Here is a 22,910-nt window from a genome sequence, read left to right on the forward strand (position 1 = left end):
ATTGCTTCCAGGTTTTGACATTTATGAATAATGCTGTTATAAACATCTGTGTAGAGGTTTTTATGTGGACATGAGATTTCAAGTCCTTTGGATAAATACCAAGGTACATGACTGCTGGATCACATGGTAAGAATATATTTAGTTTTGTAAGAAAGTGCCAAGCTGTCTTCCAAAGTGGCTGTGTCGTTGTGTATTCCTACCAGCAGTGAATGAGCGTTCCTGTTGCTCCGCATCCTAACCAGCGTTTGGTGTTGTCAGTGTTCTGGATTCTGACCATTCTAATAGGTGTGTAGTGGCATGTTGTTGTTTTAATTTTCATTTCCCTGATGACATGACGTGGAGCATCTTTTCATATGCTTATTTACTGTCTGTTTATCTTCTGTGCTGAGGTGTCTGTTAAGGTCTTTGGCCCATTTTTTAATTGGGTCGTGTGTTTTCTTATTTTCGAGTTGTAAAAGTTCTTTTTGCATTTTGGATGACAGTCCTTTATCAGATATATCATTTGCAAAGACATGTCATTCCCAGTCTGTGGCTTGCATTTCCATTATCTTGACAGTGTCTCTTATAGAGCAGAAATATTTAATTTCAACAAAGCCTAACTTACCTTTTCTTTCTTTCATGGCTAGTGTCTTTGGTGTTGTGTCTAAAAAGTCATCACCAAACCCAAGATCCTCTAGACTTTCTCCTATGTTAGTTTCTAAGGGTTTATAGTTTTGTGTTTTACATTTAAGGATGTCATCCATTTTGAGTTTATTTTTGTGAAGGGTGTAAAGTCTGTGTCTAGATTCCTTTTTTTACACATGGATATTTTTTACCCATAGTATTACAGTTGTTCCAGTACCATTTGTTGAAGAGATTATCTTTTTGTTATTGTATTTCCTTTGCTCCTTTGTCAGAGATCCATTGACTATATTTACGTGAGTCTATTACAGGCCTCTCTTCTGTTCCATTGATCTTTTGTCTATTTGTTCACCAGTACCACACTACCTTGATTACTATAGTTTCATAGTGAGTCTTGAAGTTGAGTCAGTCCTCCGGCTTTGTTCTTTTCCTCCAATATTGTATTAATACTCTGAGTCCTTTGCCTCTCCACACAAACTTTATTTATTTATTTGTTTATTTATTTATTTTTGAGATGGAGTCTCACTCTGTCACCCAGGCTGGAGTGCACTGGTGCAATCTCAGCTCACTGCTACCTCCACCTCCCAGGTTCAAGCAATTCTCCTGCCTCAGCCTCCTGAGTATCTGGAATTATAGGTGTGCACCACCACACTTGGCTAATTTTTTTGTATTTTAGTAGAGATGCAGTTTCACCATGTTGGCCAGGCTGGTCTCAAATTCCTAACCTCAAGTGTTCTGCCTGCCTTGGCCTCCCAATTGCTGGGATTACAGGTGTGAGCCACTGTGCCCGGCCTCCACATAAACTTTATAATTTATTTGTTAATACCCACAAAATTACTTGCTGGGATTTTAGTTGGGATTGTATGGAATCTGTACATCAAGTTGGGAAGAACTGACATCTTAATAATATTGAGTCTTCCTGTCCATGAACAAGAAATATCTCTCAATATTTTGTTTTTAAAAAATTATTTCATGAGAGTTTTCTAGTTTTCATCATATAGGTCATATACATATTTTGTTAGCTTTATACCTAAGTATTTCATTTTTGAGGGATGCTAAAGTAAATGTTAATATGTCTTTAATTTCAGATTCCACTTGTCTATTGCTGGTATATAGAAGAGCAATTGACTTTTGTATGTTAATGTTGTATCCTGCAACCTTGCAGTAATCACCTGTATTAGTCAATTCTCACACGGCTATAAAGAAATACCTGAGACTGGGTAATTTATAAAGAAGAGATTTAATTAGCTCACAGTTCTGCAGGCTGTATAGAAAGCATGGTGGCATCTGCTTCTGGGGAGGCCTCAGGCCTCATGGCAGAAGGCAAAGTGGGAGGAGGCATCTCACATGGCAGGTGCAGGACCAAGAGGGGAGTGTGCTACACACTTTTAAACAACCAGATCTTGTGAGAAGTCACTCACTATACAGTACCAAGGCAGGGGGGATGGTGCTAAACCATTCATGAAGGATCTACCCCATGATCCAATCACCTCCCATCAGGCCCCACTGTTGTAATTCCCAACACTGGGAATTACAGTTCAACAAGAAGTTTTGTGGGGACACTACACCACCTGTTAGTTTTAGGAGGGGTTTTTTCTGGTCTTTTTTTTTTTTTTTTTTAACATAAATGATCATGTCATCTGCAAATAAAGAATTTTATTTATTCCTTCCCAATCTATATACTTTTTATTTCTTTTTCTTGTCATATCACAGTAGCTAAGACTTCTAGTACAATGTAGAAAAGCAGTGTTGACAGGGAACATTCTTGCCCCTGATCTGAGCAGGAAATCTAGTTTCTCACCATTATATATAATATTAGTTGTTGGTTGGTTTTTGTTTTTTTGTAGATATTCTTTATTAAGTTGAGGAAGTTTCTCCTCTATTCTTAGATTACTCAGAATTTTAAATTATGAATGGGTTTTGGATTTTGTCAAATGCTTTTTCTGCACCTATTGATATGATGTCACTTTTCTTCTTTAGCCTGTTGATGTGATGGATTATATTAATTGGCTTTCTAATTTTAAACCAGTATTGCTTACTTGGAATAAATTGCACTTCATCATGGTGTATTTCCTTCTGTTTTGTTTGTTTGTTTTATATGTAATTTATTTTTTAAAAAATAGTTTTAAATTTATAGAAAAATTGAGAAGATAGTACAAATAGTTCCCAGACTGATGTTCAGGGAGACATAAACGGGACATGGATTGAACAACAGCCACAAATCTGCCAATATAAACTGTTTGTTTATATCTTCTGCACCCAGTTTTCCCTATCATTAACATTTTACATTGATGTGGTACATTTATTACAATTGATGAACAAATATTTATTGTTATCTAATGTCATAGTTTATTCAGATAGTTTAGTTTTTATCTATTTTTTTTTTTAGTTTATATTTATGTCTCAAGTAACACACTTTTTCGGTTCCAGCAGGTCATCCAGGCTCTCACATTACATTTAGCTGTTATGACTCCTTATGCTTCTCTTGGCTGTGACAGTTTCTCAAACTTTCCTTGTTTTTGATGGCCTTGACAGTTTTGAGGAGTACTAGTGTAGTGAGAATGCCACAGCAATGGTTGCTACCTAGGCATTAGAAGTAGAACATCCAAAAGATTGAAGCCAGTGGCTAGAGAGAAGAACTTAGAAGTTTGGTATGCAACAAGATCTTCAAAACCAAAAACAAACAAACAAAAGTGAACTTAGAGGCATCTCCCACACCCAGCAGACTGGGCTCCCTGCTTTCCTGTGGCTTCTTTCAAATGAACCTTTCATTTGCCCATGAACTTCAAGTGGCTGGAGGATGAAGGACTTCCCTCCTAACTGTGCTCTCCCTGTCCAAGATCTATTTGTAATAAAGCTTTGAACATATTACATATCGTGGCGGTGTATTGAATTTTCACCTTCCACCAGAAGAACCAGGGGATACCCCAGATCTGGTTTCCCCTGCGATGCTGGCAGAACACAAGGTTAGGTTCCCAGCATCAGAGTGATAATCAGGCAGACACAAGCTGGACGTGAGTCAGACAAGAGCCACTAAGCTATCTGCCAGTATAACAAGTTTTCAGTGCAAGGAACCTCCCTGGCTATGGGTCAGACACTAGGTATTAGGTTGTCTTCCAGGTGATAGAAATATCCCATGAAAGGATACCATAGGCCAGTCATGGTGGCTCACACCTGCAATCCCAACACTTTGGGAGGCTGAGGTGAGTGGATCACCTGAGGTCGGGAGTTCAAGACCAGCCCGACCAACATGGAGAAACCCTGTCTCTACTAAAAATACAAAATTAGCCAGGTGTGGCGGTGCATGCCTGTAATCCCATCTACTCAGGAAGCTGAGGCAGGAAAATTGCTTGAACCTGGGAACCTGAGAGGTGGAGGTTGCAGTGAGCCGAGATCATACCACTGCACTCCAGTCTGGGCAAGGCAAAAAAAGCAAAACTCCATCTAAAAAAAAAAAAAAAAAAAAGATTCCATAAACACCCACATCCAGCCCCTCTTCATATTCTGTTAGGGCAGGGTTGCTAGCTGTTATGATACTGAAACCCCAGTTTAGCTGAGGGCTCTCAGAGCAATGGCTGAGGTATGTTGTAGAATATAATTTTATTAGGATTTATGTGACTTTTTTTCATTATAAGACTGAAATGATGGATTTTGGGGAGAAGACCACAGAAGTAAAGTACCATTTTTGTCACCTTATATCAAGGGTACATACTATCGACATCGTATCAACATCATTTATCCCTGTTGATGTTGACCTTGAGGTAGTGTGGTGAGTTTTCTCCACTGTAAAGTGACTCTTTCCCCTCCCTCCTTTCCATACTGTATTCTTTAGAAGGAAGTCTTCATGTGCGCCCCACAATTAAAGAGTGGGAAGTTATGCTTCCTTTCCTTGAGGGAAGAGTAGCATCATAAAATATTCAGAATTTTTCTATGCAGGACTTTTGTTTCTTCTACCTCATTAACTTGTTTATTCAATAATTAATTTATATCAGCATGGATTCATGGATACTTATTTTATACTTTGGACTATGATTAAATATTATTTTATTTATTTTGTTACTCTATTCCAATCTTGGCCACTGGGGGGCTGTTTCAGTTGGCTCCTGTGTCTCTCTGACATGTTGCCACCAATGTGGGTTTTTATGTCAGGCACTTCCTAACTTTCTGGAACTACAAGATGCTCTAGGCTCATCTTTTATATTTCTAGCCCCAGTCCTAGAGTCAGCCACTTCTCCAAGAAATCTTGGCTCCTTTTATTGGAGAATTTTTTTAGAAATCAAGATCTGGGCCAGGCACAATGACTCACGCCTGTAATTCCAGCACTTTGGGAGGTCGATGTGGATAGATCACCTGAGGTCGGGTGTTCGAGACCAGCCTGACCAACATGGTGAAACCCCATCTCTACTAAAAATACAAGAATTAGCCGGGTGTGGTGGCATACATCTGTAATCCCAGCTACTTAGAAGACTGAGGCACAAGAATCACTTGATCCTGGGAGGTGGAGGCTGCGCTGAGTCGAGATCATGCCACTGCACTCCAGCCTGAGAAACAGAGCAAGACTCCATTAAAAAAAAAGAAAGAAATCAAGATCTGGGTGCCAGGTGTGTTTGTTGCTATTGAGGTGTTGATTTGTTTAGGCTCTCTCTGTTGACACAGTGAGGAAATATATGTGTGTATACCAGCCCATGTATATACATATATTTATAAATATTTCTTTAAGTAATCATGACTTCATTTGATGTTTCCAAATCTATTACTATGTAGATTATTCTAGCTTCCTTCCTTTGCTTATCCCACCCAGTGAGAAACCTGGCACCCACCATCTGCCATCCATTAGCCTAACTGTCCAACTTTAGCATACATGTATAGTGGCATAAGAATTGTTCACCCTCATGCCTGTGGGAAACGACATTATCAAGTAGAGTACAGTTCTTATGTGCAGCGTCCTTTCCTTCAGTCTTCCAGGCAACACTGATTTCCAAGGTTACTTAGGTTAGCACCTTTTCTTTCCACTCCCTTCAGTGAGGTTGTTTTATACACTTGTAATACAGTTAGATGTTTTTGTCATAGTCTGCATTCTTTCCTAAGAGCCTCCAACCTCCTAAATGACTTTTTAAAATTTTGCATACATTAACATTTATCTTTTATTCTGTAAAGTACTCTGGATTTTGAGAATTGCATAATGTCAAGTATCCACCATTAGAGCATCATACAGAATATAGTACTTAAAAAATAGATTTATTGTTCTAAAAATTCCTTTGCTTCACCTTTTAAACTTTCTTCCTTCCCCTACCCTGACAACAACTGACATTTTCCATGTTATATAATAATTATTGATATATGCTATATAACAACTGTATAGTATATCACCTTTCAGACTAGCTTCTTTCATTTATCAATATGCACTTAAGGTGTCTCCATGCCTTTCTGTGGCTTGACAGCTAATTTATTTTTATTACTGAATAATATTCCATTGTATGGATGTACCAAAGTTTGCTTATTCATTCACCTGTTGAAGGTTATCTTTGTTGCTTCTAACTTTTGGTGATTATGAATAAAGCTGCTATGAAAATTCACATGTAGGTTTTTGTGTAGACATAAAGTTTTCAAATCAGTCGTGAAAATCATTAGGAGTGTGATAGCCTGATCATATGGTAAGACTATGCTCAGCTTTGTAAGAAACTGCCAAACTATCTTCTGAAGTGGTGGTACTATGTTGCATTCCCACCATCAATGGGTGAGAGTTCCTACTGCTCTGCATGCTCATCAGCATTTGGTATTGTCAGGTTGTTGGATTTTAGCCATTTGAGTAAGTGTGTTATTGTTTTAATTTTTAATTCTCTAATGATGAATTATGCAATTATGTATATCAAATATACATATGGAAATGTACATTTGACAAATATGCACTTCCATATGCGTATTTGATATCTGTATATCTTTTCTGATGAGTTGTCTGTTCTGGCCTTTTGTTCATTTTTTTTTTTTTTTTTTTTTTTTTTTTGAGACGGAGTCTCGCTCTGTCGCCCGGGCTAGAGTGCAGTGGCCGGATCTCAGCTCACTGCAAGCTCCGCCTCCCGGGTTGACGCCATTCTCCTGCCTCAGCCTCCCGAGTAGCTGGGACTACAGGCACCCCGCCACCTCGCCCGGCTAGTTTTTTTTTTTGTATTTTTTAGTAGAGACGGGGTTTCACCGGGTTAGCCAGGATGGTCTCGATCTCCTGACCTCGTGATCTGCCCGTCTCGGCCTCCCAAAGTGCTGGGATTACAGGCTTGAGCCACCGCGCCCGGCCCCTTTTGTTCATTTTTAATTTGGGTTGTTTTCTTATTAAATTTTAACAACTTTTTGTATAGTTTGAATATAAGTCCTTTATCAGATATGCATTTTGCAAAGATTTTTCTCCCATTTCACGGACTGTCTTTATATTCTGTTAACAATATCTTTTGCTGGCAGAAAATTTTATCTAAATAATGTCCAAAGTTAATTTTTCTTTCATGAATCATGCTTTTGGAGTGGTATCTAAAAACATCATCAAACACAGGGTCGCACAGAATTCCTCCTATGTTTTCTTCTAGACATTTTATAGTTTTACATTTTATACTTAACATCTATGATCCATTTTGGATTAATTTGGGGAGAAAGTGCTAGGCTCGTGTTTAGGTTTACTTTCTTTCACATACACTTTTGTTTGTTTCAGCATTGTTAGTAAAAAAATAACTACTTTCCTTTATCTCTTCATTTTTATTTCTTTCTGTCCAATATATATACCTTTCATTTCTTCTTCTTGTATTGTTGCATATGCTAGGAATTCCAGTGCAATGTTGGGTGGATGTGGTGAACAGGGACATCCTTACCTTGTTTGTGATCTTAGTGGGAAAGTGACCAGCTTCTCACCATTAAGTGATGTTTCCTTGTAGCTAAAAGTTTGCTTGTAGATGAACTTTATCAAGTTGAGAAACAGCATCTCTATTCCTAGTTTGCTAAGAATTTTTTCATGAATGGATGTAGGATTTGATAAATGCTTTTACTGGATCCTTTGATATAATCATCTAATTTTTTTTCTTTAGCCTGTTGATATGGTGATTAGAGTAATTTTGAAGTATTGAAACAGCCTTGGATATCTGGGTAGCAGTTTTTAATTTATTTTTTATACAGTTGGATCTGACTTGATATTTTGTTGAGGAGTTTTGTGTGTGTGTTCATAAGAGATACTGGTTTGTAGTTTTCCTTGTCTCCTTTGGTGTTAGAGTAATGCTAGCGGTGTAGAATGAGATAAAAAAGTGTTTTCTCTACTTCTCTTTATTGGAAGAGATTATGGAGAATTAATATTAATTTTTCCTTCCTTAAATGTTTGGTAGAACTCACCAGTGAAATTATCTGAAAGTAGTGCGTTTTTTTGTTGCTGTTGAAGTCATTAATTATTCATTCAACTTCTTTATTACATACATGTAGACATGGCAATTCAGATAATCTTTTTCTTTTTCTGTGATTTTTGATAGTTTCTATATTTCAAGGGATTGGTTCATTTTGGCTAGTTATCAAATTTGCAGACAGAGTAGTCATGGTATTCCTTATTATTCTTTTAATGTCCAAAGAATCAGTAATGATGATTCCTTCTTCATTCCTGATATTAGTAATTTGTGTCTTCTCTTTTTTTTTTTTTTTTGGTGCAGTTTGGTTTGAAGTTTGTGCCAATTTTATTGATCTCTTTTAAAAAGCTTTTGGTTTCAGTGATTTTCTCTACTTTTTTCCATTGTATATTTCATTAATTCAGATTTAGTTTTTATTATTTTTGTTATTCTGCTTGTTTTAGCCTTAAATTGTTCTCCTTTTGGTTTCCTGAAATGGAATCTTAGGTTGTTGAAATTAGATACGTCTTTCTTTATAATATGTACATTTTAATGCTATTAATAGTCCTCTAAGCTTTGCATTTCCTGCATCTCACAAATTGTGATAAGTAGTATTTTCATTTAGTTCAAAATATTAATTTTCATTTATCTTGATAATTCTTCTTTGATCCATGTGCTGTTTAAAAGTACGCTGTTTAATTTTCAGATATTTGGGGAAAGCTATTTTACTGTTGTTGACTTCTAATTTTATTCCACTGTGGTCTGAAAGATCCTTCGTGTTTTTATTTTTTACGTTTGTTAATGTGTGTTTTATGGCCTAGAATGTGGTCTAATTTGATGACTGTTGCATGAGAGTTTGAGAATAATGCGTATCCTACACATTAGATGGGTTATTCCAGTTAGATCAAGTTGACTGTTAGAGCTATTCAGGCCATCTTTATCCTTACTGATACAGATTGGGAACACTGATATAGATATGAATTGAAAATGCTCTGTTTAAGGTACATATGCTTCACATGAAGCAATATAGTGTTATTCAAAGTTCAACTTATATTAGTTAAAATTGTATATTGTGAGCTCTAGGACAACCTAAAATTTTAAAAAATATAAACATATTGTTTTGATACCCTAGTGATAGCCTAATGGAGGAGCTAAATTGGAATTGTATAAAATACTTATTAAAACCAGAGAAGACAGTAAAAAGAGGTATCTGTGGTGAAGAGAAGAAACAAAGAAAAGTGGAATTAATGAATGGAAACAGATACAAATGTGATATATATTAATCCAACTATATGAATGATCATGTTGAATGTGAATGGTCTAAATATGCCAATTAGAAGAAAGATGGCCAGTGAGGATAAAAAAACAAGATCCAATTATATGTTATCTGTAAGTAACTCATTTAAAAAACAAAGATTTAGATAGGTTGAAAGTCAAGTAATAGAGAATGATATACTATGCCAACACTAATCAAAAGAAAGTGAGAGTAGCTAACTTAATTATAACAGCAGCAGGATACATTACATATTCTTCTTAAGCTCTCATGGAACACTCACAAAATTAGAACACACACTGGGCCATAAACCATACATTAACAAACGTAAAAAACAAAAATACAAAGCATCTTTCAGACCACAATGAAATAAAATTAGAAACTAACAGCAATAAGACAGCTGGAAAATCCCCAAGTATCTGGAAATTAAACAGCACACCTTAAAATGGCACACAGGTCAAAGAATTCTCAAGATAAATAAAAATTAATATTCTGAAGTAAATGAAAATGAAAATACAACTCATGAAATTTGTGGGATGCAACAAAAGCAGTGCCTGGATATGGCTATTGATAGATGACGTATGCATTTGTTATACAGGGAAGAAATATCTAAATTCAGTAACCTGAGTTTCCATCCCTGGAAACTGTAGAAAGATAACAATTTAAGCCTAAAGCAAGCAGAATAACAGATATAATAAAAATTAAATCAGAAATCAATAAAATTGGACACAGAAAAAAAGAGAGAAAATTATGGGATCATAACCTGGTTTTTCATAACCTTTTTCAAAAAGCCAATAAAACTGATAAATGTCTAGCCAGGCTAACCAAGTAAAAAAGAGAGAAAACACAAATTACTAATATTTGAAATGTAAAAGAAGTCACCACTACTGACCCCATAAATATTGAAAGAATCATAAAAAATGCTATGAAAACTATGTCCACAAAATATGTGTCCACAAATTATATAACTTTAATGAAATGGATCAATTCTTTGAAAGACACAAACTACCAAAACTCACAAAGATGAATAATTTTTTTTTTTTTTTTTTTTTTGAGACAGAGTCTTGCTCTGTCGCCCAGGCTGGAGTGCAGTGGTGCGATCTCGGCTCACTGCAAGCTCCACCTCTGGGGTTCACGCCATTCTCCTGCCTCAACCTCCCAAGTAGGTGGGACTACAGGGGCCCGCCGCCGCACCCGGCTATTTTTTTGTATTTTTAGTAGAGACAGGGTTTCACTGTGTTAGCCAGGATGATCTCGATTTCCTGACCTCATGATCTGCCCGCCTCTGCCTCTCAAAGAGTTGGGATTACACGCATGAGCCACCGCACCTGGCCACAAGGAGGAAAATTTTAATAGGCCTATATCTATCATAGATGAAGGCCTATTAAATAAATGAAAAATTCATAAGTCCCCCAAACAGAAACCACCAAGCCCAGATGGCTTCACTGCTTAACTCCACCAAATATTTAAGGGAGAAATTGGCCGGGCACGGTGGCTCAAGCCTGTAATCCCAGCACTTTGGGAGGCCGAGATGGGTGGATCACGAGGTCAGGAGATCGAGACCATCCTGGCTAACACGGTGAAACCCCATCTCTACTAAAAATACAAAAAAATTAGCCAGGCGTGGTGGCAGGCGCCTGTAGTCCCAGCTACTCGGGAGGCTGAGGCAGGAGAATGGCGTGAACCCAGGAGGCGGAGCTTGCAGTGAGCCGAGATAGTGCCACTGCACTCCAGCCTGGGCGACAGAGCAAGACTCCGCCTCAAAAAAAAAAAAAAAAAAAAAAAAAGGGAGAAATTATAGGAATGTTCCACAATCTCTTCCAGAAAATAAGAGCAGAGGGCTCCCCTCCTAACTCATTCTCTGTGGCTACCGTCAACCTAATACCAACACCAGATGAAGACATTATCAGAAAGGAAAACTACAGACCAGTGTCTCTCATGAGCATAGATATAAAAATTCTCAACAAACGATTAGAAAACGGAATCCAATCATGTTTAAACAATATTATACACTACAACGGCTAGGCTGAATTATGTTCTCCCAAAAAGATACTTGAAAGTCCTAAACCCTGGTCCCTGTGAAGGTGAATTTATTTGAAAACAGTCATTTTAGATATAATCAAGTTAAGATGAGGTCATTAGGGTGGGCCCTAATCCAACATGTCTGGTGTCCTTATATGAACAGGAGAAGAGACCCAGAAACAGAAACATGCAGGGAAGATGGTCATGTGAAGATGGAGGCAGAGTCTCAAGTGATGTTTGTACCGGACCAGAAACACCAAGGATGGCCAGCAACACTAAAAGCCAGGAGAGAGCGCCCTGGAACAGGCTCTAGTATAGCATCATGTGACAAATAGCAGGCCCTGAAAGAAATCAACACATTTTACCCCAAAATATATTTCTTTGATGTATTTTTAAGTGGCCCTGCAAAGCTGTCTCTTGTGGGGGAAATTTACATTCTGTAGAGAATCTCCTTCTCTTACTAAATCTTTTCAGGTCTAGCACCTTTTAAGTACTGATAAGAAGACATTTACCATCTATGGTCTCTGAGGCCTGCTACCTGGATGCTTCATCTGCATAACAAGAACCTTGGCTTCCACAACCCCCCACTTACATTAACCCAAAGCATTTCTTTCTGTTGATTTCAACTCTTCAGGCAAAACTTAACTCTTTCAACCAATTGCCAGTCAGCAAATCTTCAAATCTACCTATGACCTGGAAGCCGTCTCACCCCACCCCTCCAGATGTCCCACCTTTCCAGACCAAAACAGTGTAAACCTCGCATGTATTGATCGATGTCTGCCTGTAACTTCTGCCCTCCTAAAATTTACAAAATCAAACTGTGACCCAACCGCTTGGGCACATGTTCTCAGGACTTCCAGAGGCTGTGTCCCAGGCCATGATCTTGACCCTTGGCAAAATAACTTTCCAAATTGATTGAGACTTGTCTTAGATACTTTTTGGTTTACACTCTATGGCCCCCCACAGCTACTGTGTTACCTGTTAATCAAAATTAGTGAAGGACACAGGAGTCTCAATCGATCAAGTTTTATTAAGCCAGAACTTGAGGGTGTGTTAGGGAAAAACACAAGTCACAGACATATCTGTGTCCAATGTTATCCAAACAGGTTTTCAGGACGTTTAGAATTTATACATTTCTTTACAGGGGGAAGGCATGTAGGATGGCAGGTGGGCAGAAGAATGGTTGACTTTACCTTGTCTTTGTTCTGTACCCAGGAAGATAAGCATCATCAGCGTGGAACCTGGCAGACTAGTTTCAGGAGCTAGACATAGAGTGCAGACCTAAAGTTACAGCGGACATGTCCTTGTTTCATAAGCAGATAGGCACCCTTGAAAGGTTGCAAGGTTTCAAGATGTCGGGAGTCTTTTGCCTTTCTGTGGTGGTCTGGCTAATGGGGAATGCTTTGGCACAAGACTATAAAGTGATGACTATTTATTTGGGTAAAAGATGGCAGTGTTGTGTGACCTTCCCTCTGGCATAACAAGTTTGGAGGTCCTGACATGTTTTATTTTCATCACATACTCTGTCTTGGAATTAGAATGACCACTGGAGTGTGTCTTGCTCCCGGGGCGAGTAGCTGTGGCTCCCCTTCATACCTGAGGTTCAACTGCCACCAAACAACCCTTCCTGGTGGCCCAGCATCCCCAGCTGAGCTGTGAACAGCTGTTACACCCTTTCCCATGGGGCAAACAGTGGTGGAGTGGCTCTACCTCTCCCTCCCCTTCCCCAACACCCCCAGGGCTGAGCTGAAACTGCACACTCCCTCCTGGGGAAAAAGCGCTTAGGCAAAACCACTTGTCTGCCTCTCTCAGCTGTGGCTGGACCCTGCCCGGAGGGGTCCCTCGGCTGGAGCTGAAGCCACACACTCCCACCTGGGGCAATGACACTTTGACAGTGGCTCCATGTACCTCTTTGGTCGTGGTCGCACCCTGCCCCACAGGGCTGGAACAGAAGCTGCACACTCCTTCCGAAGGATACAGGGCTCCCAGTCACTGCTGAGCCCTGCCCCTCAATACAACACCAGGCACCCCAGGGAAACAGTGCCCTGGCTACCCAGAGCAGTCACAAGTCCCTAGTGCCTATGCTGAAGTAGTGCCCTATCTCCCAGGCAATGATGGTGTTAAGGGCACCCTAGTACCTAAGCTGCAGTAGTGCCCTGCTTCCCAGGGAAATGGTGTCTGGGTTGCACAGAGACCTTCAGGACTCAGTTAAAATGGTATATTTCTCCCTGGGGAATCAGTGCCCTGGCCAAGATGAACAGCTGCACATCCCTGGGGGAGCTGATATAGTACTCTATATCCCAGGGAAACAGCAATGACTGAACTGACACACCCGCTCTACAGGCCAAACAACTCTAGTACCCTGGTCCTAAAATTCATATGGAGCCACAAGCGATGCCAAATAGCCAAAGCAATCCTGAGCAAAAGGAGCAAAGTTGGAGGCATCACACTATCTGACTTCAAAATATACTACAAAGCAGTAGTAACCAAATAGCACGGTACTGGCATCAAAACACATAAACCAATGGAACAAAATACAGAACCTAGACATCAATTCATGTATTTACAGCCAACTGATTTTATACAAAGGCTCCAAGAACACTCACTGGGGAAGAAGTCTCTTCAACAAATGACGCTGGGAAAACTGGACATCCCTCTACAGAAAAACAAAACTAGACCTCTCTAACCATATATAACAATCAAGTCAAAATGAATTAAACTCTTAAATGCAAGACTTGAAACAATGAAATAACTAGGAGAAAGCAGGGAAATGTTATAGGACATTAGTCTGAGCAAGGATTTTCTGGAAAAGATCTCAAAAGCACAGGCAACAAACACAAAAGTAGACAAATTGGATTATATCAAACTAAAAAACTTCTGCACAGCAAGGGAAACAATCAATCGAGTGAAGAGACAGACTACTGAATGGAAGAAAAGATTTCCAAACTAATTATCTGCAAGGGATTAATATCTAGAATACACAAGGAACTCAAACAACTCAATAGCAAAAAACAAAAACAAAAACAATCCAATTTAAAAATGGACAAATGAGCTGAATAGAGATTGCTCAAAAGAAGACATGCAAACAGCCAACAGGAATATGAAAAAAATGCTCATCATCACCAATCATCAGAGAAATGCAAATCAAAACCACATTAAGGTATCACCCCAGTTAGAATGGCCATTATCAAAAAGGCAGAAATAACAAAGGCTGGCACGGATGCAGAGAAAGAGGAACTTATACACTAGTACAGCCATTATGGAAAAGCACCTTGGAGGTTCCTCTAGAAGTACTATATCATCCAGCAATCCCACTGCTGGGTGTATACCTAATCAATGAAAATCAGTATGTCAAAGAGATATCTACAGTCCCATGCTTATTGCAGCCTTATTTACAATATCCAAAATGTTGAATCAACCTAAGTGTTCAACAACAGATAAATGGATAAGGAAACTGTGGTACACATATACAATGGAATATTATTCAGCCATTAAATAAATGAAATTATTTCATTCATGGCAGCATGGATGAGTGTGGAGGATATTATGTTAAGTGAAATAAGCCAGGCACAGAAAGACAAATACCACATGTTCTCACTCACATGTGGAAGCTAAAAGATCTCATAGAAATAGGGTAGGAAGTGGTTACTAGAGGCTGGGAAAGGTAGGGAGGAAGATGAAATGGCCAGAAGTTGGTTAATGAAGGCAAAAGTATGGCTAGATAGGAGGAGTAAGTCCTAGTGTTCTATACCACTATAGGGTGACTATAACAGGAATTTATTGCATATTTTCAAATAGCTTAGAAGAGAGGATTATGAATGATCCCAAGACAAAGAAATGATAAATGTTTGAGGTGATAGATGTGTTCATTACCCTAATTTGATAATTACACATTATATACATGTATGGAACCATCACACTGTACCGCATACATATGTAGAAGTAAGATGTGGCCGTTAAAAATAATAATGCAAGAAAAAAGAAAAAGACAAGAAAAGGAAATAAAAGGTATACAGATTAAGAAGAAAAAAATAAAATTGTCTGTGTTCACGAATTATGATTGCCTATGTAGAAAATCCCAAAGAATTAACCAAAACCAAACCAAAACAAAAAGCCCTGGAACTTATAAGTGAAATGACAAGGTCACAGACTACTGAGTTACTACAGAAAGGTCAATTGATTTTCTAAATATCTGCAATATTCAATTAAATTTTGATTCCAGACACAGCAGCTTCGAGAGGCTGTATGTGTTCTGGGCAGCCACCGGGGCCCCCGCCACCCACACTGGGGTTCCTGGGCCAGGCTGTGCTCCCTCAGGCAGCTCCAGGCACTCCGAGGCCTTCTACCAGCACTTTGGTGGATGACTTGGAGTCACCGTTTGAGGCCTGCTTTGCTTGTCTGGTGAGTCAGGATTGTTGATGGCACTGATCAGGAAGAAATGCCAACTGGTGTTGATGAGGGTATCCAGAAGTTTCTGGCCGTTGTAAGACAGAACGTTTTTTCCTAGAAAAAAAGACTTAAATTATCTGATTAAAAAACAAAACAAAAAAAAAAACAGAGCAAGTTGTCAAAGAGTTCATCACGTTGACTCATTTCCTGATGTGAATACTTGAATAACAATGCAAGATGTCTCGGAATTAAGGAATGAGTTACAGCGGAAAGGCGCACTGGCCCAGAAGCACTTGACAAAGCTGAGGCATTGGCAGCAGGAGCTGGAGGACAGCAGTGTCCAGCAGGAAAAAACCAGCCAGCACCCCTCAGGGCTCCTCAACTTACCTTCAGCAGCCATCTGCCAATACTATGGAGTCCTAATTAGGGAAAAGGAGTGGGGGGAAAGCAAAAAGAGAAGGCAGATAAGCTGTAAATCTGCCTTTCTTCATGACACAGGACACACAGCCTTCCTGCACAGATAACTCATCATCTTCCTGCACTCAAACCCTCAGCTGATCGAAAAATGCAAGTTAGCTCACCACAACCTTGGCATTACCAGCACTGCACAAAGCCCTCTCCAGCACACAGCACAAGCACCATCCTATAAAATCCCAGCAAGCCTTTGTCTCCTTGTAGTCAGCTCCTCTCTTGCTGATCTGCCCATTGCTTTCTTACAGCATAGTTTCATACTTTCTCTAATAAATCTGCCTTTCTTTACCTATAACTGTTTTGGTAAATTCCTTTACCATCAGTGCCACTGGCCCCAGATACTCACTACCCATGGCCAATATCCCTGCACCTTTGAAGCTGACCTGAGTGAAAGAGCAGAGGCTGTCGGCCTGAGAATTGGCTGGTGTGTGAGGTAACTCCACACTGGGCTGTTTTTGTCTTCCTGAGCCTTGAAGGCCCCACCCGACACGTGCTGACATCCACTCCAGTTCCTGGTCTGACCTGGATGCTGCCTGGTCCCAGAAGCCTTGCCGCGCACTTTCTGCTGCATCCCTGGGCACAGGGCTTCTCTCTTCTGCTGCTCTTGCTGGCTCTCCCTTGTGGGTTGGTGCTGTGTGTCTGTCTCTGTGCCCCTCACTAATTGCACATCTATGACAGGTAGACATTATTCCTCTTAAATATACATTGTGTATTGCTGATATACAATGCTTATTACTCTGTGTGTGTGTGTGTGTGTGTGTGTGTGTGTGTCCGTGCATGTGCGGTATCTGGCACATGGACCTGTGATTAACAGCCTGAGGCCAACACATCCCCTCGGTGAGAATACACAGGTTAAACAAGCTCTTAAAAAGCTCATATGAGATGACCTCAAGGTTGTTAACCTGATCATCACATGGTAATTAGAAACTCTGGCAGCTTTAGATTTTTTGATTAAAAACTTAAATAAACAGATTAAGTTTTAGGCATTCTTTCAAATGCGTTCTCAGTGAAAAGATTATTGGGAACTGTTCTACTTGGTGCTTAGTGAAAATATTTTGAATTAATGTGTGTACCAACGAGTTATTGCCATTCTTTATTAAATTCAAAGGTTTTATGTCAAATAGAAATTTTTCAAGAAAATTTAAACTTCAAATACAAATTACCATTTGTAATAGCACCAAAAAGTGAAATATTTAGGTATTAATCAAACAAAATACGTATGGGTTCTGTTGTAGAAAACTTCAGAATTCTGATTTGAAAGTCAAAGAAGTTCTGATGAGAGGAGAATCTGTCAATCCATGTTTGTGGACTGGAAGACTCTGTTGTCAAGACATGAACTCTTCCCAACTTGATCTATGGATTTAATGCGATTCCAATCAAAATCCCAGCAAACTTCTTTGAAGATCTGAACAAACAGATTTTAAGTTTATATGGAAAGTCAAAAGACTCAGAATATCTAAGGAAATATTGAAGAAGAACAAAATAGAATCTAACACTACCTGACTTCGAGACTCAAAGCTACAGTAATCACAGCAGTGGGTCCTGGTGGAAGAACAGACAAACAGATCAGTGGAACGGAACAGAGAGCAGAGAAATAGATCTTCCCAGATATTGTCAAATGATCTTCCACAAAGGAAAAAGACAATCCAATAGATAATAGATAGTCTTTCCAACAAATGGTGCTGGCACGATGAAAAGTCCACAGGCAAAAAAAAAGGAAGGAGGAAGGAAGGAAAGAAGGAAGATGAATCTAGTTACTGATCTTATACCCTTCACAAATCATAAGTCAAAATAGAACACAGAGGGAAATGTAAAAATGCCAAACTATAAAACTCCTAGAAGAAAACAGAAAACATAGTTGAAAATCTAGGTAACTTTGCATTTGGAGATGAGTTTTGTGATCTAACACCAGAAGTACAGTCTGTGAAAGAAAATCGTCATAACTGGACTTTATTAAAACTGATAATTGCTCCACAAATGACATCTAAAATAATGTAAAAACAAGACATAGATTGGGAGAAAATCTTTGCAAAACACATGAGTGACAAGAACTGGCATCCAAACTATGCAAAGAGGGTTGGGTGCAGTGGCTCACACCAGTAATCCCAGCACTTTGGGAGGTTGAGGTGGGAGGAACACTTGAGCCCAGGAATTCGAGACCAGCCTGCACAACATAGTGAGACCATCTCTACAAAAAATGAAAAATTAGCTGGTTGTGATGGCTGTGCCTGCAGTCCCAGGTACTCAGGAGGCTAAGAAGCTTAGGCTTAAGCTCAGGAGGTTGAGGCTGCACTGAGCCATAATGGCACCACTGCACTCCAGCCTGGGTGACAGAGTGAGCCCCTGTCTCAAAAACAAACAAAACAGCGGGGCGTGGTGGCTCACGCCTGTGATCCCAGCACTTTGGGAGGCCGAGGTGGGCGGATCACGAGGTCAGGAGATCAAGACTATCCTGGCTAACACAGTGAAACCCAGTCTCTACTAAAAATACAAAAAATTAGCCGGGCGAGGTGGCGGGCGCCTGTAGTCCCAGCTACTGGGGAGGCTGAGGCAGGAGAATGGCGTGAACCTGGGAGGCGGAGCTTGCAGTGAGCCGAGATAGAGCCACTGCACTCCAGCCTGGGCGACAGAGCGAGACTCTGTCTCAAAACAAAAACAAAAACAAAAACAAAAAACAAACAAAACAAACAAAATACACGAAGAACACTCAGAACTCAGTAATGAACTCTTAAAACTCAGAAAACAAACAGCCCAATTAAAAAATGGGTAAAAAAAAATCTGAATACACACCTGACCAAAATGGATACACAGATGGCAAAAATACAGGAAAGATGCTCCGTACCGCGTGTTACGAGGGAGCTGCAGACTGAAGCTGTGGTGAGAAGCCTCTGCACACCCACGGGAACATGGGGCACCCACGTGACTGGCGACATTGAGGCCTGTGTCCAGCAGGAGCGCCCGATGGCAGAGCTGCCTGGGGCAGCTCGGTGTTTCTCACAGAAGTCGCCACAGCCCCACACAGACCCCAGCGTCACAGTCCTTGGCAGACCCAGCTGATGGGAAAACTCCGCAGAACAGGGTCTACGTGGAGAGGATCTGAAGAGGAGGAGGGCCAAGTCCTGAGTCCTCACCCCTCTGGGGTGGCACCCCTGCTGCAGGCCAGCACAGCACCCTGGTGTTCTCCCAGGCAGGCAGCTGCAAGCCCTGGACTCACCTGTTCTTCCTGAAGGTCCACAAGAGCATCAGCAGCACCATCGTGAACATTCTGTTCCGCTTCAGGTGGACGCACCGCCTCACCTTTGCTCTGCCTTCCCAGCAAGCCGCCCATTTCTTCTACCCGGTCTGCTTCTAGGCCAGCCTGGTGGAGGACTTCTCCAGGGGCAGGAGCCCTCATTTCAATATCACGTGCTGGCACCTGAGGTTCCAGCCCACGGAGGTGAGTCCTGGGCCCTGAGACTGGGGTGTGGGAGGAGAAGGTGATTGCTCACACTCTAGGTGGATGCCACCTGCACACAAGACCCCAGGAGACCCCACAGGTGTGGAAAAGCATTCCGTCTTCCAAGAATGAGAGCCCTGCGCTTCTCTCCTGGAGAACCTGGTGCCCTGAGCAGGGAGGGGAGGTGGCTGCAGACAGAGCGCTGGGGTGGCCATTCCTGTCCTGGAGGTTCTGGGAGGTGGTCCGTGGGGGACTCCGAGTGCAGACAGAAGGGTGGGGCTCGCCTCCTCCGGGGCCTCTGGATGGACAAGCCAGAGCTCCAGAGGCCCAGGGCGATGGAACCTCTGCCTGGGTGGGGCTCAAGGCGACTCCTGCCCTTGGAGCCATTGGAGCGTCCCCAGACCAGCCGCCCTCGTGGGCACACAGGCCCTTCCCCGCCCACAGGCGACACATCCTGACCTGCCACACCTTCTGCTTCACCATCCTGCAGGACCCAGCCCGGGGCCTGGAGTCCGCCTTCTACAAGACGGCCTCGCCCTTTGTCCAGGCCCGGAGCCTGCGACACTTCCTGGCCCACACCCGCGCCTTCTACGACCACCGGCGGCCCGACAGCCACTGTGGCCGCAACCTCATGGCCTCGGACCTGGGCTTCGATCACAACGCACCGCCGCCCTGTGGGGTTGCAAGCGGTGGCCCCGCGCTTCCACCTGGTGCCGATCGCCCAGCACCTGGACGAGTCCCTGGGGCTGCTGCGCCGCGCTGTGCTGGGGCCTGGAGGACCTGGTGGCCTTCCCCGCCCACAGGCGCGGCCTTCGCCCCGAGCCGCTGGAGCCTAGAACGCGCTGGACCTGGCGCTCTGTGCGACCTTGAACCTCACTCTGTGGGCGCGGCTGAGTGCGCTGGGGGCCGCGGGGCTGCGGCCGGAGGTGGCGGCGCTGCGGGCGCGGTGGGCGCGCACCTGCCTCCCGCATGGCGAGGCCGCGGGGCCGGGCGCGGAGCTTGACCCGCAGCTGGCACCGCTGCAGCACGACCTGGCGCCCATCCTGGGCTACCAGCCGCGGCCAGACCTGGACCCGGCCACCCGCCGCCACGGCCGGGACCTGGCCACCCCCGAGCTGCAGTTCGCCAGGCGCCTGTACCTGACCAGTTCCCGGAGCGGGTGTGGGATCCCGGGCGCCCTGGGGGAGCGGAGCCCCCGGCCAGGCTGCCTCGCACCGCAGGCCCAGGCCCAAGGGGAAATGCGGGCCGTGTTCAGAGGAGGACGGGGGTCCTTAGGGCCCTGGAACAGAAGGTCGCGCCCTCAGCCCCTGCTACGTGGGACCCCACAGGGCGGGAGACAGTGGCCAGGAGCCACAGCTGAACCTGCGCTGTCCCGGCTCCCTTTTCTGCGCATCCTTCCGTAGGGCGGCGAAACCTGTTTTTAGCAACTTGCTTTTCTTTCAGTCTACTTGAAAGCCATGTAGGTCGTCCATGGCAGATGCACGATTCCAAGTCATTTTGGCAGGTTTTTTTTCTTTTTTCTTCTGGGAGTTTTGTTCTTGTTGCTCAGGCTAGAGTGCAGTGGCACGATCTCGGCTCACTGCAACCTCTGCCTGCCTCAGCCTCCCGAGTAGCTGGGACTACAGGCATGCGCCACCACACCCAGCTAATTTTTTGTATTTATTTATTTATTTATTTTTATTATTATTTTTTTTTAGTAGAGACAGGGTTTCACCATGTTGGCCAGGATGGTCCCGATCTCTTGACCTCATGATTCGCCCACCTCACCCTCCCAAAGTGCGGGGATTACAGGCCTGAGCCACCGCGCCCTGCATTTTGGCAGTTTTTAATGTGGAGAAGGTTCTTTCTGCTGAGCGAACGTTCCAGAGCTGTTGGGGGTGTCTCATAGGCTGTGGCGAGCTGGGAAGCTGCTCTGCTGAGCCACCTGGAGTCGCAGATTTTAGCACATCTGGAGCAGATGAGCGGCTATTCCCACAAATGTTTGCGCTTCAGACAGATCACTTTTTTGATCATAAGTCTGAGTGTGGTTTTAGAGGAAAATCTATCCTGATTATGTTTCCCCTGATGTTTCCTATACTTGTGGAGCTCATAGGAGAGACTGAAGGTGAATTCACGATTATACACAACTTACGTCTGTTTGTGAATTCTGACAGTGTATCTTCAACTGTAAGAAAAATGAATTTCAAAACTTCTTCTGCATTATTACCTGGATACTCCAACATCTTATATGAAAATTGTGCTGATTTCTGTCAAATGCAGTGGCCCTTGCTTCAAGCCTTGTGGATTTTGTTGAGAATTTCGAGATGTTCAGAAATTCTAAGCTGGAGTAACTCTAACAGCCTCCTGGTTACTTTACTGAGATGTGGCTGCGTCTGCTCCTCCCATGCTCAGGTACTGACAGTTACTGTCTGAGCACCGGGACCTCCCTCCTGGAGGGATCTGTGCAGAGGCTGCAGGCACTCCTGGGGGAACAGACACACCTCCGGCACCCAGGGGCTGGGTGCTGCCACCCGAGGAGAAGCCCCTCTCCTTCCTGGGGCCCCACCCCCTGCTGCTGCTTCTGCGGCTGATGTGACACCCAGGCATGGCCAGGCCCTCAAGCAGAACCCCTGTGAGGGGAGCTGGTTGGCCCCACCCCATCAGCTCCCCTGTGCACTCAGCAGTCCTTTGCCTGGCAGCATCTGGCAGCCCCATCGGGGCCTCTGGAAGACACACAGGACTGGCTCTCAGGCATGTGCCACAGGGTTCCTGTCCCCACTCCACAGCAAGGAAGAGGAGCCCGGGGCTCCAGAAAGAGTCAGCTCTTTGCCTGGGTGGGAGGGCCTTTATGGCGGGGAGGAGGGTGTGTGTGTGAAGGGGCAGCCTCGGGACGGGGGGAGATTCTTCTTTCTCTCCTTCCACCAGACGCTCGTCCAGGAAAATGTGGCCTCACCGGCATCCCCAGGGAGAAGCCCACGCACCATGAGACGGGAATAATACAGGGTGGTTAGAGGGGAGTGGACATTCCAGGCAGCCCCTTCTCATCTCTAGGAAGAGGAAACCCTGCAGGAGCCAGGAGCTGACAGGACCCCAAACACCAGGGTGTGGCCGCACTGGCTGAGACCGCCTGGACCCCACAGGGCTCTGGGTGTGCCCCGGTGTCTCCTGTGGCCTCACGATGCGCTCATTAGCATACTCATCACACCCCCACCGCGCACGACGGCTCCAGAACACCCAGATCTGGTGGAAAAATGGGCAGCCCTGCAGCTCTGAGACATCTCCACCTTTTCCAGGAATCCTGTGGATTTTCCTCCGGCCCCAGCGCCCCTGCGTGGGACGGACTCTAGAGGGCGCCACACTCCCTTTCTCC

At 43.1% G+C, this 22,910-nt stretch overlaps 1 pseudogene; it reads left to right on the forward strand.

Annotated features, from left to right (window-relative positions):
• Positions 1-16,077, forward strand: part of LOC140712652 (mediator of RNA polymerase II transcription subunit 28-like) — a 30,182-nt pseudogene extending 14,105 nt beyond the window's left edge.
• The last annotated feature ends 6,833 nt before the right edge of the window (positions 16,078-22,910 follow it).

The sequence above is a fragment of the Chlorocebus sabaeus genome, chromosome 10 (genome assembly GCF_047675955.1).
Source record: "Chlorocebus sabaeus isolate Y175 chromosome 10, mChlSab1.0.hap1, whole genome shotgun sequence".
Lineage (NCBI taxonomy): Eukaryota > Metazoa > Chordata > Mammalia > Primates > Cercopithecidae > Chlorocebus > Chlorocebus sabaeus.